The sequence below is a fragment of the Morus notabilis genome, unplaced genomic scaffold (assembly GCF_000414095.1).
Source record: "Morus notabilis unplaced genomic scaffold, ASM41409v2 Scaffold657, whole genome shotgun sequence".
In the NCBI taxonomy this organism is placed as follows: domain Eukaryota; kingdom Viridiplantae; phylum Streptophyta; class Magnoliopsida; order Rosales; family Moraceae; genus Morus; species Morus notabilis.
In genome coordinates this window covers 321,816-329,012 of record NW_010357396.1, presented here as the reverse complement: position 1 = coordinate 329,012, position 7,197 = coordinate 321,816, and the positions used below count along the sequence as shown (strand labels likewise).

The 7,197-nt window shown below is 34.4% G+C and overlaps 1 pseudogene; it reads left to right on the top strand.

Moving 5' to 3' along the window:
- Positions 1–13: 13 nt before the first annotated feature.
- LOC21395735 lies at positions 14–1,733 on the top strand (annotated as a pseudogene).
- Positions 1,734–7,197: the final 5,464 nt, after the last annotated feature.

Genomic DNA, 7,197 nt, shown 5'->3' with positions numbered 1-7,197 from the left:
AGGGAAAGTGGAAATGGCGGAGAACGCTCAGTAACCCACCATCATGCAAAAGGTAGCAGGCCAGTTCCTTCCCCCCTCTAGCCTGTCGCGAGATGTTGGTTTCCAACGTCCCGCTGTGTACCAAAGGCATGCTGCATTTGGCAATTATTCTAATGCCGCATTGCAATATCCGGCTGTGCCAACCTGCAGAGCTACCACCGATCTGTCCAGGGTTTCATCAGTTGCATCCCCTATCTCCATCCAAGCCCCAGCGGAGAAAGGAAACTTTGTGATTGATTTTCTTATGGGTGGGGTTTCTGCTGCTGTTTCCAAAACAACTGCGCTGATCCAATTGAGCGTGTTAAACTATTGATCCAGAACCAAGATCAGATGATTAAAAGTGGTCGGCTTTCGGAACCCTACAGGTATTGGTGATTGCTTCAAGAGAACGATAAAGGATGAGGGGTTCGTTTCATTGTGGAGAGGGAACACAGCTAATGTTATCCGTTATTTCCCCACTCAGGTTTGTGATTTAACCTTATTCTTTTTCTGCTGAATGATTGTGCAAATGAATTGGTGCTAAAAGTTTGGATCTAAACTTGTGTCCATGCCCTGAACTTTGCCTTCAAGGATTACTTCAAGAGGCTTTTCAATTTCAAGAAAGACATGGATGGTTATTGGAAGTGGTTTGCCGGTAACTTGGCATCTAGAGGTGCTGCTGGGGCCTCTTCCCTTCTCTTTGTCTATTCTTTGGACTATGCCCGTGCACGTTTGGCTAACGATGCTAAGGCTGCTAAGAAGGGAGGAGAAGGGCAGTTTAATGGTCTCATTGATGTCTACAGGAAGACATTGACATCTGATAGTATTACTGGTCTCTACCGTGGGTTCAGCATTTCTTGTGTTGGTATCATTGTGTACCGTGGTCTCTACTTCGGAATGTATGATTCCTTGAAGCCGGTGCTTTTGACTGGAGACTTGCAGGTTTGTTGATTGTTCTTCAATTTCGGTTTCTTGATTCTGTTAGACTATATGACGATGACGGTCTTTGCCTATATATAATATTGAAGATGAATGAATTTCGCTATGTTTTAACAAAGAGCAACAATATGCATCAAAAAAACATTTGGCGTGAAGATTGTGGAACAAATGTGTCAATGTGTTTCATAGGAATAAAATTGTTGTTTCGTTCTAGTTTATTTACCTCTAAAGATTAGTTTTATGATATGTCATCATACTCTATTTTCGTGATGATTGTTACTTTGTTCTAGAAAATAATGAGTCACTGGATAATATAAAACATTGTTGAATAGTCTTATTAATATTCTCTAATATCGTTTCGGATATGAACAAAAGTGAGATGTCCTGTTCTTTTGGCGTCTCATATTGCAGAGAGCCCCATGTTTGTTTCTATTTGTTCTTTACAGGCTTCATAACGAAATTACCTTTTTTGATTACAGGATAGTTTCTTTGCTAGCTTTGCCCTTGGTTGGCTCATCACCAACTGTGCTGGTCTTGCGTCCTACCCAATTGACACGGTTCGTAGAAGAATGATGATGACCTCCGGTGAAGCAGTCAAGTACAAGAGCTCCCCGGACGCTTTCACGCAGATCTTGAAGAACGAAGGTCCCAAGTCTCTCTTTAAGGGTGCTGGTGCTAATATTCTTCTTGCTGTTGCCGGCGCTGGTGTCCTGGCAGGTTACGATAAGTTGCAGCTGATTGTCTTCGGCAAGAAGTAAGGATCTGGTGGTGCTTAAGCTTTATCTCCTACCATTTCTATTTAAAGGGCAAATGGTGATGAAATCTTTTGTTGAGTTTTGAGACCTTGTTTCAGCGAAATTTTCAGCCAAATAATTTATTAGGGGGAAGTTAATCCCAACAAACTTAAAATTTATTTTGCAGCATAGTTTTATTCCCATCAAGTTTTTGTTAGAGTGGCGGAAGTGCCACCAACACATTTTGGAGTTTAAGCTGGTGCTTTTGTTTATCTGTCTTGTACCAAAGCCATTCTTGAACATGTTTTTCGTTACACATGTTTTTGCCTATTCAGTTACTCATATTATTCATTCAGCAAAAAAAGTTACTCGTGTTATACGTTAAAGGACGCATTGACGCGGAATAGATAAAAAGAAAACCCATAAAATGGCATGGACGCTCAATGTAGGCGAAATGTCCAGCATGCGCTAGGGGTTCTTGTCAAAGGCGCACACTCGGTTCCCCTTCGGTTAATTTGAACAACCCTAAATTTATTTAGTGTTGGTGCTTTTAGGGCTCGTATAGTAAGAGGGTTCAAACTTGTGTGGTTTGAATAATTTAAACATGTGATTTGAACCTTTGTTTGAATTTGTGTATAAAGTGAGTTAGAACTATATGGGTTCAAATAGGCAAAACCCAAGAGGAATGTGGGTTCAAGGTCTCATCGGAAGTTTAACTTATATCTGTTTTGTGAAGTCCCAAACGAAGGTTCTATTGAACTTGTGGGTTCAAACCTGCAAAACTTCTTACTAAACGAGCCCTTAAGAGGTTGACAAAAGCAATATGCAACTTTCCAAAGTCATCACTCAACTCTTCAACTATTAATAAATTTTCTGCTCATATTCGTTTATAAGCATAAAATCTTGCAAGCTTGTGGTTCCAACTTCCCTTCAAGAAATTTGTTAGCTTGTAAAACACAATTGTCATAATCCCAACCAATAGCACATACAGACATAATATGGTTGAATCTAAATCTCACTTTATGAAGTTGACTCCAACATTTATCTTTAGAATATCAGCTGCTTTTTCCATTCTTTCCTATAAAATTAGAATAATTTATTTTATCTTTATTTCTATTTTTATTTAAAAAGGAAAAACACTGTCCACAATCCCACTAGCTTGCCTGAGATGCAATATTCTCAACTTATTATTAAAACTTTGACTGCCTTTTGGAAGCCCTGATCATTTACAATAGTAAACATGCTTCTCTGTGTGCCCTCTCTCTTAATTTGCTTTATTGAATAGAGAGAGAGAGAGAGAGAGAGAGAGAGAGAGAGAGAGAGAGAGAGAGAGAGAGAGAGAGAGAGAGAGAGAGAGAGAGAGAGAGAGAGAGGAATTCCTTGCTTGCATTGGAGGACATGTATGGTCCCAATCCCATGAGTATCACGGGAGTAGTATTAGTTTGTATATAGCTACCCTTTTATGACCTAAATTGAACAGACCTCTTCCTCATCATATTATATTTTTATTTGTTATTCATTGATTATAGTATAGTATAGTATAGTATAGTATAGATAACCATTAACCAAGCATAGCCCTTCTCTTCTTTTCATTGTGGTCCTTTTCCTCCCTATTCTATTCTGCTTCATTTCTCCATGCATTAAGTGGAGAGAGAAAGAGGGAACACTCGTCTCTATACATAACAGAAACAATATTATATAATATGCAAGGGAATTACAAAGCCAAAAAAAAAAAAGAGTTATTACCCTTCTTGCGATATCATTTCTGGCTAGCTAGTTCAAATAATTTTTAAAGTTAGTCCAATTAGTTATCTCGAGGGGAATTTTGTAATATGATTGAAAAACTGCCAAAGAATTCTCCAACCCTTAAAGACGGATTCCATAATATTCCATCAACTAAAAATCTCACAAAATTTATTTCACCTCACCTCACCTAACATCCATTTCTTTTTTCTGTATCATCTCTTTAGTCTTTATACTCGTACATTCGTGTTGCATGCTCTCAAAACTACAGTCCTCCTCATCACTACTCTATTTCCCTGGATATATATATCCATATATATATATATGTGTGTGTGTATTTATATACTACAAAAATTAACATTAATTTGTGGACTTTCTTCCACATGCGTAGAATAAACGCTTTAGGTGGACCCGTTTAGTAGGACTACAAAAATTAATCTTCCTAAACTTATCTATACACTACCATCAATTTGTGTGTCTAAACTCTAAAGTCTAAAATATTACACGCATTACTAATATGATTGTGGCCATCTATATATATATATATATATAGATTTGTTATTCTCATTTTTTAGTTTGGATGTTTGTATTTTTACTAATTATTTATCATGTCATTTAAATTTAAAAATCTGACACCATAAATAGAAATAAAATACTAAAAATACTTAAAAAATAATTTACGGTGTATCAAATTTTAATTAGAAAGACAACCATTCGTACAAAAAATGAGACAGATATAAGTGAATATATGTCACCAAGTTCAAGCAGTTAAGTTGGACCAAAAATGACAACTTTTTTTCTTCCCTTCTTTAGTGGCATTAGTAACCTTAACCTTATCTTTGAACTTGGTGAGTTGAGGTTGTTAGACTTTAGTGGACCATAAATTAAGAGCCCTTATGGAATGTTGTTTTGCTGTGTGTTTTGTTTATTTAAGATTTTGACAATTTTGTAGGGATTCGAGATTTATGTAATAGATGATGGATTGTACGGCAGATATTGAACAGAGACACAATAAGACTTCCCTTTCTTTACTGCCAATTGCGGCCGCCACAGTAACCCACCGGCTATCAAGACGGCTTTTTAGTTTTACCTTCTCACTCTCACTGTGTGTGTATAAATAATTTATATGTATGCGTGTGGTTATCACATATGTGCCATCTTTTCATTCATTTTTCTTCTTTTTAATTTATGTCTGAAGATGTTATGAATAGTAACTGTCTATTTTAATTAAAATTATTATGTGAGTCAATTAAAGTTATTGTTTATATTAGAATTTTATTGTATAAATAGTAACTGTAAATAATGTAAATAATAAGTATTGTGTAAATAGTAATGGTAAATAGTGACAAATATTTTTTTTATAAATAAAGCTCTAAGTCTCTTCATTTTGTACACATTCACAAGATTAATAAAACTCTCTCTAGTTTTTCCCTCTAAAGTTTTTCTTCTTAGTTTTACATTTTCTTAGTTTTCATAACACATTATTAACACGAACGTTCTATTCCTACTGCAATTGTCTACATTCATTAATTCAAAGAATGAAGGTTATGATCCAATTACAAGCATCTACCTTAAAGTCAAAAGAAAATAGGTCCTAGCTCTAGTCCTACTACAAATTTCTATCCTTATTAATTCAAGTGAAAGGTATATAAATATATTTTATTATTTTATATTCATACAAAGGAGGGTTATGCCACCAACGTAACGTCTAGTTTTTACTCTATAAAATGTGGATTTTTAACCCATACAATTCACTTCTCATCTTCTCTTCACCCTTCTTAATATTTTTATCTTTCACTTATCATCTTCTCCTCACTCTTCTTAATATAATCTTCACGATATGGCGAATATCATGATGATGTTTGTTATTTTAGTAGTCATTTTTCATATTTTTACTTTTTTTTATTAGAGATCATTCTCCATGCGATTTTTAGTTTTTTCTTACAATGCTCATACTTGTAATATTTCCCCTTTTATTTATTGCTATTATGATTAACATATAATTTTAATTGTACTCTCTTTTGTAATAATAATACTATGATTCTTATTATATTGATATTTTGTTATAGTTATCACCATGTCGAATCTTGCCAAACTGAGTTCGTTGCACTCAACATCACGGGAAAGAAGTATGTGTCTTGGATCATAGATGTAGAAATGCATATAGAGTCAATGGGTTTAACCGATTCAATTAAAGAAAATAATTACAAGTCACCACATGAAAAGGCCAAAGCTATGATTTTCCTTCGTAAACATCTTGATGAAGGCTTAAAATGTGAATATCTCACAGTTAAAGATCCACTTATTCTTTGAAAGAGTCTAAAGGAATGATACGACCACCAGAAAGAAGTTGTACTCCCAACCACGCATGATGAATGATACAATTTACGTTTCCAGGATTTTAAGAAAGTTAACGAGTCTAACTCTGCCATGTTCAGAATTGTTTCACAATTAAAATTCTATGGAGTAAATGTCACAGATACTAAAATACTGGAGAAAACATACTCCACTTTTCCTGCTTCTCACATTACCTTGCAACAACAATACCGTTTGTGCGATTATAAGAAATTTTCTGAGCTAATCTCAGCTCTTCTTGTGGCAGAGAAAAATAATGAATTTTTGATTAAATATCATCAATCTCGTCCTACTGGTTCAACAACATTTCCAGAAGCAAATGTTGCATTCTTTAAAAATCTGGGAAGGAGGCAAAATCGTAGTCGTGGTCGAGGCCGTGGTCAAGGACGTGGTAGAAGTGATCATTACAACCCTTTTACAAAATGATGTGATTCACAATAAGCATCATAATAAAAGAAATGACGATGATGTAAGTTGTTCCTAGAATCCTGAAGATTCATGTTATAGATGCGGTACTAAAGGACATTGGTCTAGAATTTATCGAACACCAAACATCTTTGTAAACTTTAAAAGGCATCCTTGAAGAAGAAAGAAAATGAAGTAAATTTTAATGAACACCACGATCCTATAAATGACTCAACCCATCTTAATGTCTCAGGCTTCATAAATGACTTTTCAGATAAGACTATTTTTGATAACTAGATAGATATATTATGCTTTTATGTATTTGCATTGTATTTTTTTTTTTTTTTTGTATTGGATCTGTTATATGTATGTTGTACTTCTTTATACAAAATCTTATGTTATGTATTTTCTTAAAATTCATAAATTTTTATGATATTGTTATTATTTTTGTGTGAAGCTTAATATGGATGGAGCTAATTATAAGTTCAAAGTTAATACATGGGATATCAGTATTCTAGATAGTGGTTTAACGCACATTATCCTAAAATCTAAAAAGTACTTCTCTAATTTAAAATCAGTAAAGACAATAATCAATATAATATCAGGTCCTATAGGTCTGATCGAGGGGACTAGTAGAGCAAGTTTTATATTGCCAAATGGAACAAAGTTTTCCATAAATGATGCTCTATTTTTACCAATGTCCAAAAAAAGTTTGTTGAGTTTCAAAGACATATATCATCATGGATATGATACACAATCTGAAACTGAAGGGAATGAGAAATATATGTATTTAACTACTAACATATCAGGAAAGAAGTATATATTAGAACAAATTTCAAAACTTTCTTCGGGATAACATTACACATATATAAATGTGACAAAGTCACTCATGGTAGTTAAAGAAGATCCCCAAATATTAATCCTATAACATGACCGTTTGGGTCATCTGGGTTCAACAATGATGCAAAGAATCATGGAAAGATCACATGGACATCCATTAAAA